We start from the raw sequence: 27,500 nt of genomic DNA on the forward strand, positions 1-27,500 counted from the left end.
GATCGTTACAAAGGACGATGCTATGGAATCGAGCCTGTTGCTGGAGAAGAAAATCAATATATTGCTTATGTAGCTTATCCCCTAGACCTTTTTGAAGAAGGTTCTGTTACTAACATGTTTACTTCCATTGTGGGTAATGTATTTGGATTCAAGGCTCTACGTGCTCTACGTCTGGAGGATTTGCGAATCCCTACCGCTTATATTAAAACTTTCCAAGGCCCACCTCATGGTATCCAGGTTGAAAGAGATAAATTGAACAAGTATGGTCGCCCTCTATTGGGATGTACTATTAAACCAAAATTGGGATTATCCGCTAAGAATTATGGTAGAGCAGTTTATGAATGTCTACGTGGTGGACTTGATTTTACCAAAGATGATGAAAACGTGAATTCCCAACCATTTATGCGTTGGAGAGACCGTTTCCTATTTTGTGCGGAAGCTATTTTTAAATCACAGGCTGAAACAGGTGAAATCAAAGGACATTACTTGAATGCTACTGCAGGTACATGCGAAGAAATGATGAAAAGGGCTATATTTGCCCGAGAATTGGGAGTTCCTATCGTAATGCATGACTACTTAACAGGTGGATTCACTGCAAATACTAGCTTGGCTCATTATTGCCGAGATAATGGTCTACTTCTTCACATTCACCGTGCAATGCATGCTGTTATTGATAGACAGAAGAATCATGGTATGCACTTCCGTGTACTAGCTAAAGCGTTACGTATGTCTGGTGGAGACCATATTCACGCTGGTACCGTAGTTGGTAAACTTGAAGGGGAAAGAGAAATCACTTTAGGATTTGTTGATTTACTACGTGATGATTTTATTGAAAAAGACCGAAGCCGCGGTATTTATTTCACTCAAGATTGGGTTTCTTTACCAGGTGTTCTGCCAGTGGCTTCCGGTGGTATTCACGTTTGGCATATGCCTGCTCTAACCGAGATTTTTGGAGATGATTCTGTACTACAATTCGGCGGAGGAACTTTGGGGCACCCTTGGGGTAATGCACCTGGTGCCGTAGCTAACCGAGTAGCTCTAGAAGCATGTGTACAAGCTCGTAATGAGGGACGTGATCTTGCTCGTGAGGGTAATGAAATTATCCGTGAGGCTAGTAAATGGAGTCCTGAACTAGCTGCTGCTTGTGAAGTATGGAAGGAGATCAAATTTGAATTTGAGGCAATGGATACAATTTGAGGCAATGGATACTTTGTAATCCAGTAATTACTCTTCGTTCTTTTAATTGACTTTCAATTAAACTAAATTCGGCTCAATCTTTTACTAAAAGGATTGAGCCGAATACAATACAAAGATATTATTGTATATCTTTTTTACTAGATATACAAAATAGAAAATTGAAATAAAAATATAAGACGAAACAACTTAAAAATTTTTATTGTTGTGCTGGATCCGCAATTAAGCCTATGGATCCTTAGGATTGGTGTAGTCATTTAATATTTAATATATTATATCCCGTAGCGTCGTTTCAGATCCGGGATCGAGCCAAGTATCACAACTTCTTCTACCCCATCCTGTATATTGTCCTTTTTGTTCTGTCTTGGAATACAAATTTTTTAGTAGACGAGATTTTACGAAAAAAGTTCTTCATATTCATAGGGATAACAACGATTTTTTTTATGTGAATTTGACAATTTGACATAACCGGTGAGAAACCACTATTTATAAATTAATAATTGAATTGATTTAATTGAAAAAAAAAATAATTCTCTTTTGAGAGAACGCTAAGTATCACTTCACTATATATAACGGAACCTTTTTTTTTTAAGACCGACTCGTTAATACTTAATAATCCTAGTGATTGGATTTAGATCCTATTCTGATAGGAAATGAGATATTTAAATGATTTCTTTTTTATCGAATGACTATTCAGCTATTGTATTTTCATGTAAATAGGGGCAAGAAAGCTCTATGGAAAAAAGATGGTTAAATTCGATGTTGTCTAAAGGGAAGTTAGAATACAGGTGTAGGCTAAATAAATCAATCAATAGTCTTGGTCCTATTGAAAGTGAAGGATCAATTATAAATAATATGAATAAAAACATTCCTAGTCATAGTGATAGTTACAATTCTAGTTACAGTACTGTTGATGATTTAGTCGGCATTCGGAATTTCATATCTGATGACACTTTTTTAGTTAGGGATAGTAATAGCTGCAGTTATTCCATCTATTTGGATATTGAAAATCAAATTTTTGAGATTGACAATGATCCTTCTTTTGTAAGTGAACTAGAAAGTTCTTTTTATAGTTTTCGGAACTCTACTTATCAAAATAATGTATCTAAGAGTGATGATTCCCACTATGATCAGTACATGTATGATACTAAATATAGTTGGAATAATCACATTAATAGTTGCATTGACAGTTATCTTTGGACTCAAATCTGTATTGATAGTTACATTTTAAGTGGTAGTCACAATTACAGTGACAGTTACATTTATAGTTCTATTTGTGCTGAAGGTGGAAATAGTAGTCAAAGTGAGAGTTTCAGTATAAGAACTAGCACGCATAGAAAAAATTTAACTACAACAGAACGTTCTAATGATCTAGATCTAACTAAAAAATACAGGCATTTGTGGGTTCAATGCGAAAATTGTTATGGATTAAATTATAAGAAAATTTTTAAATCAAAAATGAATATTTGTCAACAATGTGGATACCATTTGAAAATGAGTAGTTCAGATAGAATCGAACTTTTGATTGATCCAGGTACTTGGGACCCTATGGATGAAGACATGGTCTCTTTGGATCCCATTCAATTTGATTCGGAGAATCAACTTTATACTTATAAAGATCGTCTTTCTTCTTATCAAAGAAAGACAGGATTAACTGAGGCTATTCAAACAGGCACAGGTAAATTAAATGATATTCCAGTAGCAATTGGGGTTATGGATTTTCAGTTTATAGGGGGTAGTATGGGATCCGTAGTAGGAGAGAAAATCACCCGTTTGATCGAGTATGCTACCAATCAATTTTTACCTCTTATTTTAGTGTGTGCTTCGGGAGGAGCACGCATGCAAGAAGGAAGTTTGAGCTTGATGCAAATGGCAAAAATATCTTCCGCTTTATATGATTATCAATCAAATAAAAAATTATTCTATGTAGCAATCCTTACATCTCCTACTACTGGTGGGGTGACAGCTAGTTTTGGTATGTTGGGGGATATCATTATTGCCGAACCGAATGCCTACATCGCATTTGCGGGTAAAAGAGTAATTGAACAAACATTGAATAAGGCAGTCCCTGAGGGTTCACAGGAGGCTGAATCTTTATTCGATAAGGGCTTATTCGATCTAATCGTACCACGTAATCCTTTAAAAGGTGTTGTGAGTGAGTTATTTCAGCTCCACGCTTTCGTTCCCTCGAATCAAAATTCAATCAAGTAAAGCCTTACTTAACTTAAAAAATGAATTCTTTTTTTTTTTATTTCTTCCGCAAAATTTGGCACGGGGAAGAAAATGAATTTCATGCTCCCTTCTTAACATTACATGTGTATATATACTTCAACTATAGCAAATAGCGGCATAGAGTCTTGCATCTTTCTACATCTCTAGCGGATCTCTAGTTTTACTAAGAATCCTTGTTGTTGGATCGGATTATAACTACCTTTTTGGGAATTTGTACGAAAATCTTTATGAAATTTTATTAAAAAAAAATGCTAAGACAAGATAATAACTAAAATAATGCAAACGTCTATTATGATACATATATCTCATGTCGAAAGATGAGTAAGTCCATTTATTTAATTCGACATTCCTCATTCCTTTTCTATATATACTCACGTAGATATTACTTAGTATAATTATATATTGAATTAGTATAATTATAAGATACCTTTTATAACAATCAATAAATAACAGGTAAAACTATTAATATAACAATGAAAATATTAAGTCGAGGTATCCATTCTATGACAACTCTCACCACCTTACCCTCTATTTTTGTGCCTTTAGTGGGCCTAGTATTTCCGGCAATTGCAATGGCTTCTTTATTTCTTCATGTTCAAAAAAACAAGATTTTTTAAATATGCTGTCTATTTTTTTTTTTCAAAACTTAGACTTTGACGATAACACAGCTATCTATTTAGTAGACTAGAATCTAACATGTGGCTTACTCCAAACATAAGCGATTATACATACGTAAACATGATATCTGAGGAAATCAATTAGAAGTATTTCAAAATAGAAAATAGATAAGTTTCAAAATAGAAAATAGATAAGAGATCGGGCGACAAATGTTTGAGATATAAAATCAATATACCTATATGGATGTAGGTATCTATAGGGAATCATATAAAGGTGATGTTATTATTTTAGATCTAAGTAATTCGATGAATTACTTAGATCTAAAGTAAAGGTTCACATCAAAATAGTGCTAGTTGATTAGAGTTACTTCGGAAACAAAAAAAGTAAAATAGATTTTTTTTGATTCTCTTAATTCCAATAAAATGCAACGAGATCTAGTATGAATTGGCGATCAGAACGTATATGGATAGAATTTATAAGAGGATCTCGAAAAATCAGCAATTTCTGCTGGGCCTTTATCCTTTTTTTAGGTTCATTAGGGTTTTTATTGGTTGGAACTTCCAGTTATCTTGGTAGGGATTTGATAGCTTTATTTCCGTCTCAGCAAATAATTTTTTTTCCACAGGGGATCGTAATGTCTTTCTATGGGATTGCCGGTCTCTTTATTAGCTCCTATTTGTGGTGCACAATTTTGTGGAATGTAGGTAGCGGTTATGATCGATTCGATAGAAAAGAAGAAATAGTGTCTATTTTTCGTTGGGGGTTTCCTGGAAAAAATCGTCGAATCTTCCTACGATTCCTTATGAAAGACATTCAGTCCATCAGAATAGAAGTTAAAGAGGGTATTTATGCACGTCGTGTCCTTTATATGGAAATAAGAGGCCAAGGGGCCATTCCCTTGACGCGTACCGATCAGAATCTGACCCCACGAGAAATTGAGCAAAAGGCTGCCGAATTGGCCTATTTCTTGCGTGTACCAATTGAAGTTTTTTGAAAAATGAAGTTCAGAATGAATTTTGTTCGTAGCAAGAGGGATAAAACTGAAATGAAAGAATAGTCTTTTTTATAGACCATAGTAATAGTATAATAACTTAACTGGAATTTCTTCAGAATGCTCATTTGACCCAAAGCAGACGTATACGGAACAGCCAGAAAACTTTCTTTGTCCGAAATTTTGATCCGTATGTAAATCAACTGCACAGTAACAAAAAAAAGTGGATTCTTTGTTATTTTCTTTCTGTATTATTTCGAAATTCAAGGATTAACTAATAAATCACAAATCAAAAACTAAAAAACAGGGAATGGATTCATAATAGTATGCATATGACTTGTAATAGAACTTATGTTTGATATAAATATTAGTAGTGTAGAGAGTTAACGAATGAAGTGAGTTCATTAAAAAATAAAAGACGAAAAAATGGAAAAAAAGAAAGCATTCATTCCCCTTCTATATCTTGCATCTATAGTATTTTTGCCCTGGTGGATCTCTCTTTCATTTAATAAAAGCCTAGAATCTTGGGTTACTAATTGGTGGAATACTGGTCAATCCGAAATTTTTTTGAATGATATTCAAGAAAAGAGTATTATAAAAAAAGTTCTAGAATTAGAGGAACTCTTTCTCTTGGACGAAATGCTAAAGGAATACCCAGAAACACATCTACAAAAGCTTCGTATCGGAATCTACAAAGAAACGATCCAATTGATCAAGATGCACAATGAGGATCGTATCCATATGATTTTGCACTTCTCGACAAATATAATCTGTTTCGTTATTCTAAGTGGTTATTCTATTCTTGGTAATGAAGAACTTGTTATTCTTAACTCTTGGGTTCAAGAGTTCCTATATAACTTAAGCGACACAATAAAAGCTTTTTCTATTCTTTTATTAACTGATTTATGTATAGGATTTCATTCACCCCATGGTTGGGAACTAATGATTGGTTCTGTCTACAAAGATTTTGGATTTTCTCATAACGATCAAATTATATCCGGTCTTGTTTCCACTTTTCCAGTCATTCTTGACACAATTTTAAAATATTGGATCTTCCGTTATTTAAATCGTGTATCTCCCTCACTTGTAGTGATTTATCATTCAATGAATGACTGAAAAATATAATGTTTGTTACTTTGTACATAAGTAAAACATTCAAAATTGTACTTATTCCTTCTACCCATCGCGAAGGATGCCTCCTATATTCGAGTAACTTTATTTCAGTAAATAGCAGAATCATGGATAGGGAACTATACTAGGGACCTACCTAATTTTATTGTAGAAATTTTTGGGCTCAATGATTGGACCATGCAAACTAGAAATACCTTTTCTTCGATAAAGGAAGAGATTACTCGATCTATTTCCGTATCACTCATGATATATATAATAACTTGGGCACCCGTTTCAAATGCATATCCCATTTTTGCACAACAGGGTTATGAAAATCCACGAGAAGCAACCGGCCGTATTGTCTGCGCCAACTGCCATTTAGCTAATAAGCCCGTGGATATCGAGGTTCCACAAGCGGTACTTCCTGATACTGTATTTGAAGCAGTTGTTCGAATTCCTTATGATATGCAACTGAAACAAGTTCTTGCGAATGGTAAAAAGGGTGGTTTGAATGTGGGGGCTGTTCTTATTTTACCCGAGGGGTTTGAATTAGCCCCCCCCGATCGTATTTCTCCCGAGATTAAAGAAAAGATGGGCAATCTTTCTTTTCAGAGCTATCGTCCCACTAAAAAAAATATTCTTGTGATAGGTCCTGTTCCTGGTCAGAAATATAGTGAAATCACCTTTCCTATTCTTTCCCCGGACCCTGCGACTAAGAAAGATGTTCACTTCTTAAAATATCCCATATACGTAGGCGGGAACAGGGGAAGGGGTCAGATTTATCCCGACGGGAGTAAGAGTAATAATAATGTTTATAATGCTACAGCAGCAGGGATAGTAAGCAAAATAATACGAAAAGAAAAAGGAGGATATGAAATAACCATAGTGGATGCAGCGAATGGGCGTCAAGTGGTTGATATTATCCCTCCAGGACCAGAACTTCTTGTTTCAGAGGGCGAATCCATCAAACTTGATCAACCATTAACGAGTAATCCTAATGTGGGAGGATTTGGTCAGGGAGATGCGGAAATCGTCCTTCAAGATCCATTACGTGTCCAAGGCCTTTTGTTCTTTTTTGCATCTGTTATTTTGGCACAAATCTTTTTAGTTCTTAAAAAGAAACAGTTTGAGAAGGTTCAATTGTCCGAAATGAATTTCTAAATCTGGGGATTTATCAAATAAAGTTCGTAAAAAAAACCAAATTCTTGTTGGCAATTCTATAATTTAATTATGTATGATCAAAAAATTATGAAAAACTTTTTCCCTTGTTTTTTTTTTTATTCTTTTTCGACCCTATTTCGGTAATTACTTGTACCGCATTACTAGTCATAGTATGGATATTATATTGTCAGGAAGACTATTTTACCTCTTCTTTATTTCTTTGTTTTTTACAATACAAATAGGAGCGGTATTATTATGATTATTATGTCACTGGTGCCAGATTGAAATGTCATTGAATGTGTCTATTTTTATTCTAATAGAATAAAAATAGAGTAGATATTAAAAATAAGATAAGTAAATGGAGAATAGAAAAAAAATGAAGGGAACAAAGGATTCTAGAAGGAATTATGCATCTTTCTAGTATTCGATACCAGAAAAATTCCTTTTCTTGTTCTGGTGTCGAAATAATAAACTAATGAATTATTCTTGATCCCGTTCGTCAAAGATCTCTATTCTTAGTTTCAATTTTTCCCGGTTTATCAGAACCTTTTTTTCGATTTATTACATAAGTAGTGAACAAATTCAATGAATTTTTCAATTCTATTTTATATTAAAATAACTATAGAAAATTCTATTAGTATATTTTAATCTATTTAAAGGGTTTGTGATATCTGATCGATAGAAATATAATATTGTTATATTGGGATTGTATCATCCAGAAAGAGGGAATCGAGTGATTCTCTCTTTCTTTTTTTCGCTTTGAAATGAAAGTATCGACCGATACGATCGCGAAAGAGATGGTCTGAATCAATTTTTTTTTTGAAGCAATTCAGAATCAGAAAGAAATGAAGTTTTTTGAAAAAATAGGAAAGATCCATTTTTTCATTTATATGAATAAATTAGTCTAATTCTAATTAGTAAGAGCTCAACGGGACCTACCCCCTCTTTTTTTCTGATTTGAGGGGGATCCTGTTGAGTTCTTACGCTTTCATGTCTCCAACTCAGTTCATCCGATTATTACAGAGATGAACCTAAGCCGGAATATGAACCATAAAAGAAAATACCAACTAAACCGATCACAGGAATACCAGTTACAGTACCGATTATCCAAAGAGGAATCCTTCCAGTAGTCTCGGCCATTTGTCCCACTTCCCTCCCCATTTCATCAAGTGGTCGTGCTAGAGACAGAAACAGTCATAGATAATTATGAGATGATATCCTTCCGAATGGGATAAGATAATTCGTACTATTATTTAGTATTTTCTTTTATTTAATTGAAGAAATAATTGGAAAATAAAACAGCAAGTACAAAAATGAGTAATAACCCCCAGTAAAGACTGGTACGATTCAATTCAACATTTTGTTCGTTCGGATTTGATTGTGTCATAGCTCTATAATTCGGATTAGGTTTATCGTTGGATGAATTGCATTGCTGATATTGACCCTAAAAAAAGAAACGGTAGGTACAGCTAGTCCGTGAACAGTTAACCATCGCACTGTAAAAATAGGATAAGTTTTATCGATAGTCATTTGGTCCTCCTAAAAAGATCTACTAAATTCATCGAGTTGTTCCAAAGAATCAAAACGGCCAGTTATTAATGGAATTCCTTGTCGGCTCTCTGTAAAATACTCATTTGGACGAGGGCTTCCAAAAACATCGTAAGCTAAACCCGTGCTGACGAATAACCAACCTGCAATGAATAGAGAAGGTATAGTAATGCTATGAATGACCCAGTATCGAATACTGGTGATAATATCAGCAAAAGAACGTTCTCCTGTGCTTCCAGACATGCCGAGCTCCACATATTCTTGTACAGTCAAAAGGGGGATCGATTCCGTAAAAGATGAGATCAGTAAATGGAAATTAACTGAAATTTTATCTTTGTAAGATCGTCAATATTGTACCGAGGGTGTTTTTAGAGTATACCGAATCAGTATAGCTATCCTTCTTCTGACGCAGCAACGCAATTTCACAATAAGTATCAAAATGAAGCACTAAAACTAAATAATATAATTTGTTTCTTCTTTTCTTGCTGCTTGTCGATGTAGAATCATATACCATTCATTCAATAGAAAATTCTGAAAATGCCTGTCTGTAGTATTAAGGATTCTATCGGTTATTGGCTTCGGGCTAGAAAGCGAAGATTGGGTAAAATGTGAATCCGACTGGTTGGTTTATAATAATTTAGGAAGCAGATTCTAATAGTCCCAAAATTCAATGAAATTAGACGTGAAATCTCGAAATATTTCTTTTGTGTTTGTAGTTATATTTTTGTTTGAATCTTTTTTTATTTTAAGGAATTGGTTAGTCGTCCAGTAACAAGTAACAGTAGTACATAGGATTCGATGAACGAAACAGAACAACGAATAGAAGAATAATAAATATTCGTAATGCACGCATTATTGTTTTATATTAGACTCAAACGATCGTTCTTCAACTAATTAGAAGAATGTTTTTAATATGGAAAGAATAAGAATAAATGGAGAACCTAGTTTCGAGTGATCTGATCGTGCGATACTTTTTTTCTTTTTAAAAAAGATTTTATGGAAATGAACCCACTACATAAAATCTAATTAGTGGGAATACAATTTCATAAATAAAGGGCATTATAAGGTCATTCATTCTTCAGCGATTCAAAGAGCATTTCATTTTTGGAATCAAGTTACACAACATAGTTTATTTATTATTTTTCTTTTTTTTTTTTTTTTTTTCTTTCTAATTATTTAGAATCCATTTAATAGATTTATATATTTACTAGATTTATATATTAAATTATTGTTTATAAATTCTTTATAATAAGAATATTTGTTTTGAAAACTCAAGAGTTGTTCAATGAATCCCTTGATTCCGAATTGCGGGATAGAGAGACAGATGATGAATTGATTTCTTACCTATGTCACAAGATTTTTGTTAGTATCATCTATAATCATAATAATAGATGAATCAAAAACTTTCAATTGAATATATTTTTTCAATTAGTATTTTTACTTATCCATCCGCGTATCTTTCAAAAATAGAAACTTAGGGAAGTGCTTTATAAACATATGGATAAAAATAACGTATTTCATTTAGCCTCGTCATGCCTACTATCACTAGTTATTTCGGTTTTCTACTAGCAGTTTTAACTATAACCTCAGCTCTATTTATCGGTCTGAACAAGATACGACTTATTTGATTAAAATTCATTGAATGCACAATTCAAAAAAAAGAAAGATTTCGGTGTTATTCAATATATTCTATATATTGTAGAGTTCTTTACCTTGTCAATTCAATTTCGAATTCTTGGTCATTGAGATTCATGGGCAATACCGATTAATATTTTAAGGATAGATATTACCTCTCCTTTTCCTCGTTCAACTAAATTGAAATGATTGAAGTTTTTCTATTTGGAATCGTATTAGGTCTAATTCCTATTACTTTGGCTGGATTATTTGTGACCGCATATTTACAATACAGACGGGGGGATCAGTTGGACCTTTGATTAATTAACAGTTCTTTTTTTTGATTGACCCCCTACTTGCTTTATAGGAGGTAAAATTTTGATTTCTGTTGAATTATTTCAGTATCATTTTGATTTAACAACAACAAGAATCGAATCACGCTCTATAGGATTTGAACCTACGACATCGGGTTTTGGAGACCCGCGTTCTACCGAACTGAACTAAGAGCGTTTTATTATCAAACTAAAAGCAACCCGAATATATCTTCGATACATATATTATCATAGAGAATATCATAAAATTAAATAAAAAAAGATTGATTCGATATATGTATGTTCAATTTTTATGGATCTCAATTGATTCCTCGTTACTGTTCAGAAGATAAGTAATAGGTAGGGATGACAGGATTTGAACCCGTGACATTTTGTACCCAAAACAAACGCGCTACCAAGCTGCGCTACATCCCTTTCAATTGGTCTACAGTGTTATTGTAGAGAATCCCTGTCTTGTTTTCCACATTTTTTATTTATTTCCTCCATTGGTATACACAAATTATCTTGCCATTTCTTCTTTTTTGTCTCATATCATATATAAAATATAATAAAAATAATAAAAAGACTTATATACGTATGAAATAATAAATATTAAATCCGCCGTAAAGAAAAATGAATATTTGGGGTGGGGCGGAAAGCTACATATTTTTTTTAATAAAAAAGGGAATATCTACCGAATTGAACTGTTGTACATTTCAATTTGAATTAGGAATTCCGCGGACAATACAAGCGGTTATTAACTATATATACATTTGATGGTATGTAATACCAGTATGTATTACAAATTACTATAAAGTAGGAGGGTTTTCAATGCGAGATCTAAAAACATATCTCTCCGTGGCACCGGTAGTAAGTACTATATGGTTCGGGGCTTTAGCGGGTCTATTAATCGAGATCAATCGTTTATTCCCGGATGCGTTGGTATTCCCGTTTTTTTCATTCTAGTTATTGACTTGGGAAGGGGTGAAGAAGATTAGAAAAACAATCAAATATCTTTGACTAATCCCCTTCCCCCTTCTTTTTTTTAGAGTTTTTAGACTTAGAATAAGTTAGAAAGAATCAAAATGGATTCAACCTCAGTCAAACTCGGACGCGGCGCCAGGTTCAAATTTAATTAATAAAAGAGTGAGAACGAAAATGAAAATGTGATGGCTAGGGCAACAATATCATACAAAATACTTAAATGAAAAACTGTACTGCGATTCTAAATTTAGAAATTATTGTATTACTATATTTTAATATTTGATTGTAACGAAATCTTTCATAATTTTATTTCGAGTTACCAATTTTTCTTTTTTTCTTCATTTTGGATCGGAAAATGGAAGAGTTGCGTGAATCAAAAATCCAAGGGAGGTTCATGGCCAAGGGTAAAGATGCCCGAGTAACTGTTATTTTGGAATGTACTCGTTGTGTTCGAAACGGTGTTAATAAGGAATCAATAGGGATTTCCAGATATATTACTCAAAAGAATCGACACAATACGCCTAGTCGATTGGAATTGAGAAAATTCTGTCCCCGGTGTTACAAACATACGATTCATGGGGAGATAAAGAAATAGATCGAACCGATCGGCTGTGTGTCACCCTTTTCCAATCCAAGGAAGATGAAAAATTACATATATTAGACATATTTTAGATTTAAATATAAACAAACCAAATCCTATTTCGATCGGATCTAAAATGATTTAGAATTAAGAAATAGGATTTTCGGGATAAGGAATAAAAAAACCATGGATAAATCCAAGCGACTCTTTCTTAAATCCAAACGATCTTTTCGTAGGCGTTTGCCCCCGATTCCATCGGGGGATCGAATTGATTATAGAAACATGAGTTTAATTAGTCGATTTATTAGTGAACAAGGAAAAATATTATCTAGACGGGTAAATAGATTGACCTTAAAACAGCAACGCTTAATTACTATTGCTATAAAACAAGCTCGTATTTTATCTTTGTTACCTTTTCTTAATAATGAGAAACAATTTGAAAGAAGCGAGTCGACCGCTAGAACTATTGGTCTTAGAACCAGGAATAAATAGACTTAGCTTACTCTTTAATTGAATTAAAATTCTAATCCAAACTCAACCGCAGATTGATTCTTTGTTCGAAAAATCCGAAAATCTAGATTCGATTGTCGTGTCGTAAGAAAAAGAAAGAATAGTGGAAGAAGAATAAATCGTTTTTTTTTTATTGAACATATTTGCTCATTTTGACCACTTTATCATATTTTATCATACTAATTTCTACTCTACCTTCTCGGAGTTCATTCTCCAGAGAACTCCATTTTAAGCATTCCGCTGGATTCTTTGCAATCTTCGTATTTTATGATCTCATTGGAAATCATATAAAGACAATTTCTATTTAATATCGCGATTTGGGCAAGTATTTTACGATTAAGAAGCAACTGCCTCTTGTACAGATTGTGTATGAATCTACTATAACTGTAGTCTACCTTATTAGATCGAATTACTGCATTTATTCGAGCGATCCACAACTGTCGAAAATTTCTTTTTTGCCTACCTCTATCCCGATAAGCTGAAGCCAAAGCTCTTATTTTCTGTTGAGTAATAGTTCGAGTAAGTCTTGAATGAGCCCCTCGAAAGCTTGATGCAAATAAACGAATTTTTGTTCTACGTCTCCGAGCTATATATCCTCGTTTAATTCTAGTCATTGAATAAATGAAACTTTGATGAATAACTAATGGATTTCCTTTCTTTCAGTTATTCCTTTCTCCTTTCCTAGTCTATTAATAACAAAACGTATTTTTCCAATGTATAAAATAAAAATTCCAATGGCTTTTGCTACTATAACCTTCCCGACCACTATTTCTTTTTTTGTTCTAATCACCCCAAAATACGAAATAGTATTTTTACTAGGTATAAAAAACAAAAATAGAGTAAATAAATAAAAATAGAAATGGATAAAGAAATAGTGGGTTCCTTCGTTTCTATGGTTACTTCTTAAACGGTGAGGTCCTCTCTATACACCGGAGCTCCTTCTTTTATTTCATCAATGTTATTGTTAACTTGTACAGTTCACCCTCTTTGGCTCTACCCATGAATTATCTAGTAATCGGTCTTTCACAACGAGATCTACCTATACAGTAACGGTATTTAATTATGAAGATTGGTTGGGTAGCTGACCCTCTTAGTCCGTTCTTGGAAGAATAAGGCTATAATCCTTCTGTTAAATAGGATTTCCTCTGCTTAATGGATAAGCATTTGTTACCAATGGGGAATTCTTTCTCATCTAAAATTGAAAATAGAGATGATTGGATTTGCACCAATAGAAACCATAAATTTGATACACAATAAAAGGATACGATAAATCTTTGTTTATTTATTTTCGGTAGTGAACGGATTTCTTCCATTCATTCTATCCTATTCACTGTACTTATAACTGATACGGGAAAAATTTTGTACTTTCTTTTGTCCCGGTCCATGGTCTAAACGAGTCGCACATACACCCTAGTACATGTTCCTCGACGCTGAGGGCATCCCCGAAGGGCGGGCGATTTGGTGACATTTCTGATTGGCTGTCTTGTGTTTCTAATAAGTTGTTTAATAGTTGGCATGTTGAATTGTATACATAATGAGTTGGTTTAGATCAATCCTAACCGGATGATTATGAATTACTTCTATATTCGATATTAATAATTAATATGATTAATAGTAATATATTAACCCCGGTAAAAAGAGAAAATCGAAAATTTCGGATTTTTGCGTGAAATACCTGCTATTTGTTATTCAACCGCTACAAGATCAACAATTCCATGAGCTTGGGCTTCTGTTGCTGACATAAAAACATCCCTTTCCATGTCTTCGGATATAACCCATAAGGGTTTGCCTGTTCTTTGTACATAAACCCTTGTGAGGATTTCGCGCAGCCTCAGTAGTTCTTTCGCTTCCAGGATAAATTCTACCGTTTGTGCCTCATAAAAAGAACTAGCAGGTTGATGGATCATTACCCTGATGATTTAATAAATGGTTTTCTCTATCTTACATCATTATCATGATGAGTCAAAGATAATAAAAAAAAGATAGGATTAACAACCGTACAGGCATCCTTTGTGCAGTGCATACGGCTCCACAATGGAATTCATTTTTACCTTCCAGCGAAGGAATAGAAAATATAGGATCTAGCAGACCCAGAGCAGTAAATGATCCAATAACCACCCTTCCTTTTTTTTAGTAATTTCAAAATACTATGATGGTTCCGTTGCTTTATGATTTCGTTTGTTATTCAGCAATCCCAAAGTTTCTTTTTTTTATTTTTTTTCTTAAAAATAAATATTTCGTAGTCTTTCATAACAGAAATATTGTTAAGAGTCTTCCGTCGTGAAAACAAAAAAGTTTGTGACGCTGAAAGAGGCCTCCGCGATAAATCAGCCTACAATCGGAAATGCCTTTTATCTCATACTACTCTTTCGATACATAACCTAATGGTTTAGAAAAAAAAAATTCTCATATCGAATTCAAAGTGCCATGCTATTATTACTTAATATTTTATATGGCGAAGGCATAGTTTTCTTTTTGTCTAAAAAAAACTCATTGGCGCCGAGCGTGCGGGAATGCTAGACGTTTGGTAATTTCTCCTCCGACTAGAATAAAAGATCCCATTGAAGCGGCTAATCCCATGCATATTGTCTGTACATCTGGTTGCACAAATTGCATAGTATCATAAATACCTAATCCGCTTATTACCCCTCCACCGGGAGAGTTTATAAATAAATACAGATCTTTGGTATCATCCTCCATACTGAGATATACCATAAGACTAATAAGTTGATTCGAAATATCACTATCAACCTCTTGGCCTAAAAAAAGTAATCTTTCTCGATAAAGTCGGTTGATTAGGATAAAATTGTATCCCTTAAGAACCGTACGGGCACCTTTTGATGCATACGGTTCAAAAAAAATAGCGAAAAAAGAATCAATGTTTAGATTTTAGCCTTCTTTAGAGGACTCTTTCTAACTTCTAATGAAGGGGCTTTTTCTTACCTTCCATTTTTTTTTCAAAATGGATGAGTTTTGTCCTTTGGCCCGCGGTCGTTTATCTATACTATAAATTTCAATAAATAAAAAAACAATTCATTAAATTTTCAATTTATCGAACTAACTTTTCATTGATATATTGTTTCATCGAGATTCAATTTCAATTCCGATGTCATTTTCTTGTTCCAAAATGGTCTTCTTCAATTCTTTTAGGTTTATGCTCTACTCCGAGTCAAGATCTGCCCGATTTGGATTTGCACATATAGGACAAATGCCCCAATAGCATGGCTTTTTGCTACGACTTCTTTTTTTTTTTCAATTTACTTCATATTACTCGATTGATTAAAAGTTTTCTATCAATGCTATTGATAAATCGAATATGATACAAGTAGTAGTAATCATAGAATAGATAGATTCCAAATTGAGTTTTTTCTAAGCGGAGCCTGGATACTTCATTTTATTAGTACAACCGAGAAAACCATAAATTATTCTAATTGATAATATTAATCTGGATACCCCCCAAAAAATAGATCTAATTGCACTTCACGCTCCAAATTTTTGATGATTAAATCAATCCGTCTTGGGCGAAAGAGAGGATATCTCGATCGGGGGAGAGAACGGGGAAATACCATATGACCCAATATATCTGACAAGTCGCACTATAGGTCAACCCACGATGCGTCTTCCTCTCCGGGACTTCGAAAAGGTACTTTTGGAACACCAATAGGCATTAAAGCAAAGAAAAAAGAATTAAGTACTATAGCTAACTTTGATGTGGAAGCGTAACAACGGGTTTATTGTCTTAATAAATAAGATGGGCCTTTATCAGATTTTATCTTTTAGCATATTTTATACATAGATTTAATAAGTTCATAAAAAAGGAAAACAGAATTAATAAGGGAAACTTCTTCCCGAATAGGTTTTTGAATGATGAACAAGTATGTATACATTCACTCCTATAAAATAGGATCAATTCCCATCTACCATTGCGTATTGGTACTTATCGAGTATAGAATAGATCTGCTTCTTTTTGTTCCTACGAATAGAATCGAATTGTTCCATTATTACTAAAAGAATAGACTAAATATTAATCCTTTCGCCAAGATAATCCCCTCAAAAGGGGAGGTCCGTAGCATAGTTTTTTTTTTCAGTGCAATAAAGTTACATAGTGTCTATTTTTCCTTGATAAAGGGGTATTTCCATGGGTTTGCCTTGGTATCGTGTTCATACCGTTGTATTGAATGATCCCGGTCGTTTGCTTTCTGTTCATATAATGCATACAGCTCTAGTTGCTGGTTGGGCCGGTTCAATGGCCCTATACGAATTAGCAGTTTTTGATCCCTCTGATCCTGTTCTTGATCCAATGTGGAGACAGGGTATGTTCGTTATACCCTTCATGACTCGTTTAGGAATAACCAATTCATGGGGGGGTTGGAGTATCACAGGAGGGACTATAACGAATCCGGGTATTTGGAGTTACGAAGGTGTGGCCGGAGCACATATTGTGTTTTCTGGATTGTGCTTCTTAGCAGCTATCTGGCATTGGGTGTATTGGGATCTAGAAATATTTTGTGATGAACGTACAGGAAAACCTTCTTTGGATTTGCCGAAGATTTTTGGAATTCATTTATTTCTCTCAGGGTTGGGTTGCTTTGGTTTTGGTGCATTTCATGTAACCGGATTGTATGGTCCGGGAATATGGGTATCCGATCCTTATGGATTAACCGGAAGGGTACAAGCCGTAAATCCTGCGTGGGGTGTCGAAGGGTTTGATCCTTTTGTTCCGGGCGGAATAGCCTCGCATCATATTGCAGCAGGTACATTGGGCATATTAGCGGGCCTATTCCATCTTAGTGTTCGTCCGCCCCAACGTCTATACAAAGGATTACGTATGGGAAATATTGAAACCGTCCTTTCCAGTAGTATCGCTGCTGTATTTTTTGCAGCTTTTGTTGTTGCTCGGAACTATGTGGTATGGTTCAGCAACTACCCCGATTGAATTATTTGGGCCCACTCGTTATCAATGGGATCAGGGATACTTCCAGCAAGAAATATATCGAAGAGTTAGTACCGGGTTAGCCGAAAATCAAAGTTTATCAGAAGCTTGGTCTAAAATTCCTGAAAAATTAGCTTTTTATGATTATATCGGGAATAATCCCGCAAAAGGTGGATTATTCAGAGCGGGTTCCATGGACAACGGGGATGGAATAGCTGTTGGTTGGTTAGGACACCCTGTTTTTAGAGATAAAGAAGGGCGCGAACTTTTTGTACGCCGTATGCCGACCTTTTTTGAAACATTTCCGGTTGTTTTGGTAGACGGAGACGGAATTGTTAGAGCCGATGTTCCTTTTCGAAGAGCAGAATCGAAGTATAGTGTTGAACAGGTCGGTGTAACTGTTGAGTTCTATGGCGGTGAACTCAATGGAGTCAGTTATAGTGATCCTGCTACTGTGAAAAAATATGCTAGACGTGCTCAATTGGGTGAAATTTTTGAATTAGATCGTGCTACTTTGAAATCCGATGGGGTTTTTCGTAGCAGTCCAAGGGGTTGGTTTACTTTTGGGCATGCTTCCTTTGCTTTGCTCTTCTTCTTCGGACACATTTGGCATGGTGCGAGAACCTTGTTCAGAGATGTCTTTGCTGGTATTGACCCAGATTTGGACGCTCAAGTAGAATTTGGGGCATTCCAAAAACTTGGAGATCCAACTACAAAAAGAGTCTAGTCTGATACAAGATTGCTCTGTTCTTTTTTTCCTTTATTTTTTGATTTGACATAGATAGGGTACCGGATAAATCTTTATTCGGATTGCTTACTTTTCATTTCTTTGACTCTTGTCTTGGTCTTTTTTTTATCCGTAAAAAGATCCCAATTAAACAGGTATGGAAGCTATAATTGTAAACCGAAATCAAATCTATGGAAGCATTGGTTTATACATTCCTCTTAGTCTCGACTCTAGGAATAATTTTTTTCGCTATCTTTTTTCGCGAACCGCCTAAAGTTCCAACTCCAACTAAAAAGGCAAAATGATTTCTCATTATCTCAATTGAAGTAATGAGCCTCACAATATTGTGAGGCTCATTACTTCAACTAGTCCCCGTGTTCCTCGAATGGATCTCTTAGTTGTTGAGAGGGTTGCCCAAAAGCAGTATATAAGGCATACCCAGTAAAACTTACAAGTAAACCAGATATAGAGATGGCAACTAGGGTTGCTGTTTCCATTATTATATAATTTCAAGACCACAATGGATCTATAATAAGATCATTTATTTACAACGGAATGGTATACAAAGTCAACAGATCTCACTGAATAAAAAAAAATATAGGATTATTTATGGCTACACAAACCGTTGACGATAGTTCTAGATCTGGGCCAAGACGAACTGTTGTAGGGGATTTATTGAAACCATTGAATTCGGAATATGGTAAAGTGGCTCCTGGGTGGGGAACTACACCTTTAATGGGTGTCGCGATGGGTTTATTTGCGATATTCCTATGTATTATTTTGGAGATTTATAATTCTTCCATTTTACTGGACGGAATTTCAAGCAATTAGATTCGATTCACAAGAACCCCTAAATAACTTTTCAATAAAAAGGAAAGTCTAAAGTATGTAGGTTTCTGCTTTTTAGCCCACTATTTTTTGGTAGTTCGATCGTGGAATTTATTTTTTTCTGTATTTCCGGAATATGAGTGTGTGACTTGTTAGAATTGATCCTATGGATACGACAGAGAAGAAGTCGGTCATCTTGATGAAGATGATTTGATCTCGTTGGATATTCAGTCTAGGCTAGTATCTGGAGCACAGAATATATGAAATAGATTCCAAAATATTAGAACAAATATTAGAACTATGATTCATACTTATCAGACCTCGTGGCCGGACTCCGAAACAAGAGTTAGAAGTGATAAATAAAAAAAATTTATTCTTTCGTTTCTACTTATTTTGGTTAAAGGATAAACCTTTCTTTAGCTTTTTTCATTATATTCAGTCATTGAATAAGCATTGAATAAGTGATAATCCAAGGGTTCTTACTCAGGGAATTTTTGAACTTTTTTTGGAAGGTTTTTTATTGAATCATCGTGGTTCTAGTCTGAATCTAAGGTTTTAATTGATTCATAGGGTCTTAACAAGATAATTCCTATCAATAATAAAGAAAACAAGAGTAAAGTCGCATTACATACAAATCAAAGAAAAAAAATAGGTAAATAGAAGATTCAAGAGGCCCCTAATGATCAATATAACTATGAATGAGCCGACTTGATATTTGGGCATTATAACTACAAAGAAGACTTTTCGGATTTTGATTCTTTCGTATCTTGATACAAAAAATTGAATCATAGCATTAAGAAGTTTGAAACTTTTTAGTACACATATCCGTTACGAGCGGTATTTGGGTGTTTCTGTTTGAGCCGTACGAGACGAAATTCTCATATACGGTTCTCAGAGGGGGGTCCCCTTGGTTTACCTATCTCAATAAAGTGTATGATTGGTTCGAAGAACGTCTTGAAATTCAGGCGATTGCAGATGATATAACTAGTAAATACGTTCCTCCTCATGTCAACATATTTTATTGTCTAGGAGGAATTACGCTTACTTGTTTTTTAGTACAAGTAGCTACGGGGTTTGCTATGACTTTTTACTACCGTCCGACCGTTACTGAGGCTTTTGCTTCTGTTCAATATATAATGACGGAAGCAAATTTTGGTTGGTTAATCCGATCAGTTCATAGATGGTCGGCAAGTATGATGGTCTTAATGATGATCCTGCACGTATTTCGCGTGTATCTTACTGGTGGATTTAAAAAACCTCGTGAATTGACTTGGGTTACAGGTGTGGTTCTGGCTGTATTGACCGCATCCTTTGGTGTAACTGGTTATTCCTTACCTCGGGACCAAATTGGTTATTGGGCAGTCAAAATTGTAACAGGTGTACCGGAAGCTATTCCAGTAATAGGGTCGCCTTTGGTAGAGTTATTACGCGGAAGTGCTAGTGTGGGACAATCTACCTTGACTCGTTTTTATAGTTTACACACTTTTGTATTACCTCTTCTTACTGCCGTATTTATGTTAATGCACTTCCCAATGATACGTAAGCAAGGCATTTCTGGTCCTTTATAGAGAATAGAAATCATAGATTTGTAATTAGTTATTTATGATTACTCAGGGGGGAAGAAGAGTATTTCATTGCTGCAAATATGGATTATTGAAAAATAAGACATGTATTTGGATATTTCCCTTCAACTCCACGAAATTTTATTCGTTATTTTTCAATAATAGTTGAAGGGAATTCTTCGAAGAGAAAATGGATTATGGGAGTGTGTGACTTGAACTATTGATTGGACCGTGTAGATATATGTCTTTTTATCTGCCACATTGGGATTCACAACAAAATGTGTCTTTATTCCAACCACCGCGAAAGCTCCATACAGAGGGTAGGCTGGTTCGCTTGAAGAGAATCTTTTCCATGATCAGACTTGACCATGTCGTGCATGACCAGGCTCCGTAAGATCCATTAGAATAGGTGATATATATGCCATAATACAGATTATGTTTTATCTATTTCACTTACTTAATAGTATGAAAATGCATTCATTTCCTCTGCATTGACTCGATTTATAATACTATCGGAGTGAAACAAGGGATCTAAAGAAGAACATAGGCTAGACTCTATTAGTAACAAGTAAATCCTTTGGATGTAAAAAGTATCAATATTTTTGGGGGCTAAAGCCCCATCGCAAGGTTTGAGACGACCCAGAAAGCACTTGAACATTATCAACTTTGTAAGCCTACTTGGGTATTGAGCATTTATCTGTACGAACTTAATTCCTTGCAATGGATAATTGTAACTCTTGAAAACGGAATCCGCTAAATTTTTTCTTACATTGAATCACTCATTTATTTTATATATGCTTGGATAAGATATCGATTTTTTTTTCTGGATCCAGTTGGTTCGTTTGATTTGTGCTCGAGCCGGATGATGAAAAATTATCATGTCCGGTTCTTTCGGGGGATGGATCCATAATAATTCACCTATCCTAATAACAAAAAAACCAGATTTGAATGATCCTGTATTAAGAGCTAAATTGGCTAAGGGTATGGGTCATAATTATTACGGAGAACCCGCATGGCCCAATGATCTTTTATATATTTTTCCAGTAGTCATTCTAGGTACTATTGCATGTAACGTGGGCTTAGCGGTTCTAGAACCATCAATGATTGGTGAACCCGCAGATCCATTTGCAACTCCTTTGGAAATATTGCCGGAATGGTATTTCTTTCCCGTATTTCAAATACTTCGTACAGTGCCAAATAAGTTATTGGGTGTTCTTTTAATGGTTTCCGTACCGGCGGGATTATTAACTGTACCATTTTTGGAGAATGTCAATAAATTCCAAAATCCATTTCGTCGTCCAGTAGCGACAACCGTCTTTTTGATTGGTACCGCAGTAGCTCTTTGGTTGGGTATTGGAGCAACATTACCGATTGATAAATCCCTAACTTTAGGGCTTTTTTAAATTGATTCAATTGTGAAATAAATAAAATATCACGATGTGTGTATCTAGGGAATAGTTGCTTCAAAGTGAATTACCCCTAGATACACATATTTAATGAAATTTTTGATTTATTTTGAGTATACGGATTCTGTTAAAGATTCAAACTTCATTTTCGTCTTTTTTTTTTATAAAGTTTTTTTACAACAAAAATCCAATGGATTTCAAATTTATGCAAAATTCTTTTCCATTTCGAGAATGTCTAATATATGTTTTACGTCTTCTATGCGAAAATGTTTGATTTTCATAAGTTCGTCTGGACTATTATTCAAAAGGTCAAATAATGTATGTATATTGCACCTTTTGAGGCAATTATAGATCCTAGGAGGCAATTCTGATTGGTCAATAAAAATATATTTTAATGCTCTTTCTTTTTTCTTTTTTCTTAGTTTCGCCAATTTCTCATGAAAAGTAAAAAGGGGTAAAGTAACTTTTTGTTTATTATTTTTAAAATGGAAGTTTTCTTTTTCTTCTTCCGCATGTAAAAAAGGAATAAATAAATCAATCAAATTCCGAGAGGCTTCATGAAGTGCTTCTTTAGGAGTTAAACTTCCATTGGTCCATATTTCGAGAAAAAGTATCTCTTGTTTTTCATTCCCATTTACATAAGAATGAATACTATGATTAACATTTCGAACAGGCATGAATATAGCATCCATAGGATAACTTGCGTCTTGAAAATTATTTGGCGTTTGTATATGATATCCGCGATTCCTCTCGATCTTTAATTCAATACAAAAATTAATTGGTTCCGTTAGGTTAGCTATATGCTGTGTATTATCAACGATTTCCACCGAAGGTGGTAAGATGATGTCTTGAGCAGTTACGCATCCAGGACCCTTGACACAAATAGACGCATCACGAGTTCCATACAGATTACTTCTCAATACAATTTCTTTCAAATTCATTAAAATTTCATGTACTGATTCTTGAATACCGACTATGGTAGAGTATTCATGTGGGATTTTTTCAGATTTTGCACGTGTGATACATGTTCCCTCTATTTCTCCAAGCAAAGCTTTTCGCATCGCAATGCCTATAGTATCCCCTTGTCCCTTCATAAGTGGAGACAGAATAAAGCGTCCATAATAAAGACGCTTACTGTCTGCTCTTGATTCAACACACTTCCACTTTAGTGTCCGAGTCGATACTCTGATTTTCTCTCGAACCATAGTAATATTTTTTGATAAAATCATTGAATTATTTATTTCTCTTGAAATTTCTCTTCAATGTTTATTTTTACACACGTCGTTTTTTAGGGGGCCTACAGCCATTATGTGGCATAGGGGTTACATCCCGTATGAAACTTAATAGTATACCGCTTCTCCGAATAGCTCTTAATGCTGCATCTCTTCCGAGACCGGGGCCCTTTATCATAACTTCGGCTCGTTGCATCCCTTGATCCACTACTGCCCGAATAGCATTTCCTGCTGCGGTTTGGGCGGCAAATGGTGTCCCTCTTCTTGTACCTTTGAATCCACACGTACCGGCGGAGGACCAAGAAATTACCCGACCCCGTACATCTGTAACAGTCACAATTGTATTGTTGAAACTTGCTTGAACATGAATAACGCCCTTTGGTATTCTACGCGTACTTTTACGTGAGCTAATACGTCCATTTCTACGTGAACCGATTCTTGGTATGGGTTTTGCCATATTTTATCATCTCATAAATCTAAGTCAGAGATATATGGATATATCCATTTCATGTCAAAACGGATCCTTTAATTTCTTTTTATGTATATATTGTGGGTGGCCTTTAGGGGTCCTTTTTTTTATAAAGATTATCCTTGTCTTTGTTTATGTCTCGGATTGGAACAAATTACCATAATTCGTCTCCGCCTACGGATCAGGCGACATTTTTCACAAATTTTCCGAATGGAGGCCCTTATTTTCATATTTTTTATTCCTTACCTTAATCTACTTATTGGAAGAAAATAAGTTTCTTGAAATTTTCTATTTCGAATTGGATCTCCCTACAAAAAAAAGAATATTGCACGTGAAAAGACTACTTCACCTAATCATTCGAATCTTTGTTTCGTAGTCTATAAATTATACGCCTTCTGGTCCTGGTTGAATCGTAACAACTTACTGAAATTTTGACTCTCTATTACCTAGTATATGGATAAAACTATGTTGAATCCTTCCTGAAACGTAACCTAGAATTGGATCCTCATTATCTAAACAAACCCAAAACATATCATTGGTAAGTGATTCAGTAATTAAACCTTCAGAAATCCTTTTTTGCTCTTTCATTCCAGACGAAACACCCTTCAAAGTATCAATTAATCAAGGGGGAGTCGTATTATAAACTATAAACCCACCTCTTTTCTTTTTTTTTTTTTTTTACAAATAGGGAAGTTCTGTGTATAATTCGAATATCATAAAGATTACCATATATAACACAAAATTTCGCCGCCGATTCCCTGTAGTCGAGCTTCTCGGTCTGTCATTATACCCCGAGAAGTAGACAGAATTACAATGCCCATTCCGCCTAAAATTCTAGGAATTTTTTGATAGTTAGAATATATTCGGAGACCAGGTCGACTGATCCGTTTTAAATTTAAAATCGTTTTATATGGTCCTTTCCTATTTCTTCTATGTCGTAGGGTTAAAACCCAAAAATCCTTGTTGCTTTCCCGATGTTTCCTTACGTTTTCAATAAAACCTTCTCGTAAAAGTATTTTAACAATGTTTTCGGTGATGTTAGTAGATGGTATTCGAACCATTCCTTTTCTATTCATGTCAGCATTGCGAATAGAGGTTATTATGTTAGCAATAGTGTCCTTACCCATGATAAACGAAAATTATTGGTTACTTAAATTTTTGATCTAATCAACATTCTTTTTTATTAAATAGTTATGAATTTTAAAAGGTATATACGTGATACACAATCTACTAATTAATTTCATTCAAATAGTATAACTATCTCACGGTCTGTCTCATTTTATAATACTTCAGGTGCTAATGAAATTATTTTAGTGAAATTTAACTGTCTCAATTCTCGGGCAATCGCACCAAAAATTCGAGTTCCTTTTGGATTTCCTTCTTGATCAATAACAACCGCAGCATTGTCATCATATCGTATTATCATACCATTTTCTCGTTTGAGTTCTTTACAAGTACGTACAATTACAGCTCTGATCACTTCTGATCTTTCTAGAGGTGTATTTGGGACGGCTTTCTTGATTACAGCAACAATAACGTCACCAATATGAGCATATCGTCGATTACTAGCCCCTATGATTCGAATACACATCAATTCTCGGGCTCCGCTGTTATCTGCTACATTCAAAAGGGTTTGAGGTTGAATCATATTATTTTGGAATCTTTTCTTTCAATGCAAAGGGCGAAGTAAAAAAAAAAAAAAGAAATATTGTTTTTCAAAAAAAAAAAAAAATAAATCTGCAATTGTTTTTTTTTCATCTTAAACAAAGATCGCTTTCCTTTGATTCTACATTTCTATCCCGAAGTAATGAATTGGGTTCGTATAGGCATTTTGGATGCCGCTATTGAAATAGCTTTTCTGGCTATATTTTCGGCTACTCCACTCATTTCATAAAGTATTCTACCTGGTTTAACAACAGCTACCCAATATTCGGGGGATCCTTTCCCTGAACCCATACGTGTTTCTGTGGGTCTTAGTGTAACGGGTTTGTCCGGAAATATACGTACCCATATTTTTCCACCGCGTCGTGCATTTCGTGTCATTGCCCTTCGTCCGGCTTCGATTTGTCTCGATGTGATCCAAGCGGGTTCAAGTGCCTGAATAGCGTATCTCCCGAAGCAAATACTATTGCCTCGATAAGATATTCCTTTCATTCTTCCTCTATGGTGTTTACGGAATCTGGTTCTTTTGGGGTTATAGTTGATGGTTATTTCTAAATTCCATCTCTACTACAGAACCGGACATGAGAGTTTCTTCTCATCCAGCTCCTCGCGAATGAAACGATTCAAAAAAATATACATGTATTTACTGATATTTTCTGAATAATAGATTCAATTATGGGATTTTTGATATTTCATTTAATCAATCTATTCGAAATTTGTATATCTTCTTTTCTTTTGATAGAAAACTAAACTGTTTATAGATTCTAGAATAATAGAATAAGTTTTTTTATTATAGTTTTCTAAAAAATTATAGATAATATAATCTCGTTTTGTTATTTTTTCTTTTATTATTAAGGTTATAACAAATCTTTATTTTGTTTTGCCTTTTTTTATCTATTATTATATTTGATCGACCCTAATTTAGAAATATAATAAAATGGAAACGTTCGCGGGCGAATATTTACTCTTTTTATATATGTTTTGGTTCTCGGGTTAGTTAGCCCATGAACCTACCTCTCATAATAAATGGATTGGTCTTGGGTTCCTTCCGCCATCCTACCCAATGAATTATTAGGATTCGTTTTCAATAGAATATTATGTATTCACGGGTTCCCTCGTTCCCATCGCCTCTCGATTAATGGTTAGGTCTTAATTATACAATGGAGCCCGTAATAAAATTTGTTTTTGAGTCAATCTTCTCAGTCTTTATTGTCTCGGGGCTCTTGGCTTTTTTGTTCTATGAACAGATTCATCTAATTATGAATTCATCAGTCTTAATGCTTTATTACACTACCTTTTATGAGATGACCCATAGACCTTACATATTACGTATTGGAATGATATATCATTCATATTCTTTTTCTCTCTTTCTTTCACCCTTCCATTTATCCGCATACTTTTATTGCTTGACAACTCATAATCGGATTTTTTTTATGCAAAAAAGATTTCAGTTGCTACAATGATATGACCAATATAACATATCTTGACTGGTTGGTTTTTTAGATCCAGATAATGCGAAGCGATGAGTTGGTTATTAGTTTTATAATTATTAGTTCAGATTATGTATGGGCTTATCCTTCTTTATTTTTTGGTTTTAATCCGAACATAAAAAAAACTGACGAGTCGCACACTAAGCATAGCAATTATCTCAAATGATTAATTTCATTTTTATTTAACCTTATAGAATTGCTCATTTTTTATTTAAACGAAAAAGACTGATTTGTCATTTCTTGGTCGATCATTGAATAAAACTTAAACACAAGTTGAGTAAGGGCTTATTATTGCTCGTCTACAAATATCCAAATTTTGATGCCTAATACCCCATAGA

General features: G+C 34.5%; 2 non-coding genes across 2 annotated transcripts; both read right to left on the reverse strand.

The window, feature by feature from the left end:
- Positions 1–10,904: 10,904 nt before the first annotated feature.
- Positions 10,905–10,978, reverse strand: TRNAW-CCA (transfer RNA tryptophan (anticodon CCA)). Its single transcript has one exon. It is a non-coding gene; the product is annotated as a tRNA-Trp (tRNA).
- A 162-nt stretch (positions 10,979–11,140) lies between these two features.
- TRNAP-UGG (transfer RNA proline (anticodon UGG)) lies at positions 11,141–11,214 on the reverse strand. Its single transcript has one exon. It is a non-coding gene; the product is annotated as a tRNA-Pro (tRNA).
- Positions 11,215–27,500: the final 16,286 nt, after the last annotated feature.

The sequence above is a fragment of the Cucumis melo genome, unplaced genomic scaffold (assembly GCF_025177605.1).
Source record: "Cucumis melo cultivar AY unplaced genomic scaffold, USDA_Cmelo_AY_1.0 utg000133l, whole genome shotgun sequence".
Taxonomy (NCBI): Eukaryota; Viridiplantae; Streptophyta; class Magnoliopsida; order Cucurbitales; family Cucurbitaceae; genus Cucumis; species Cucumis melo.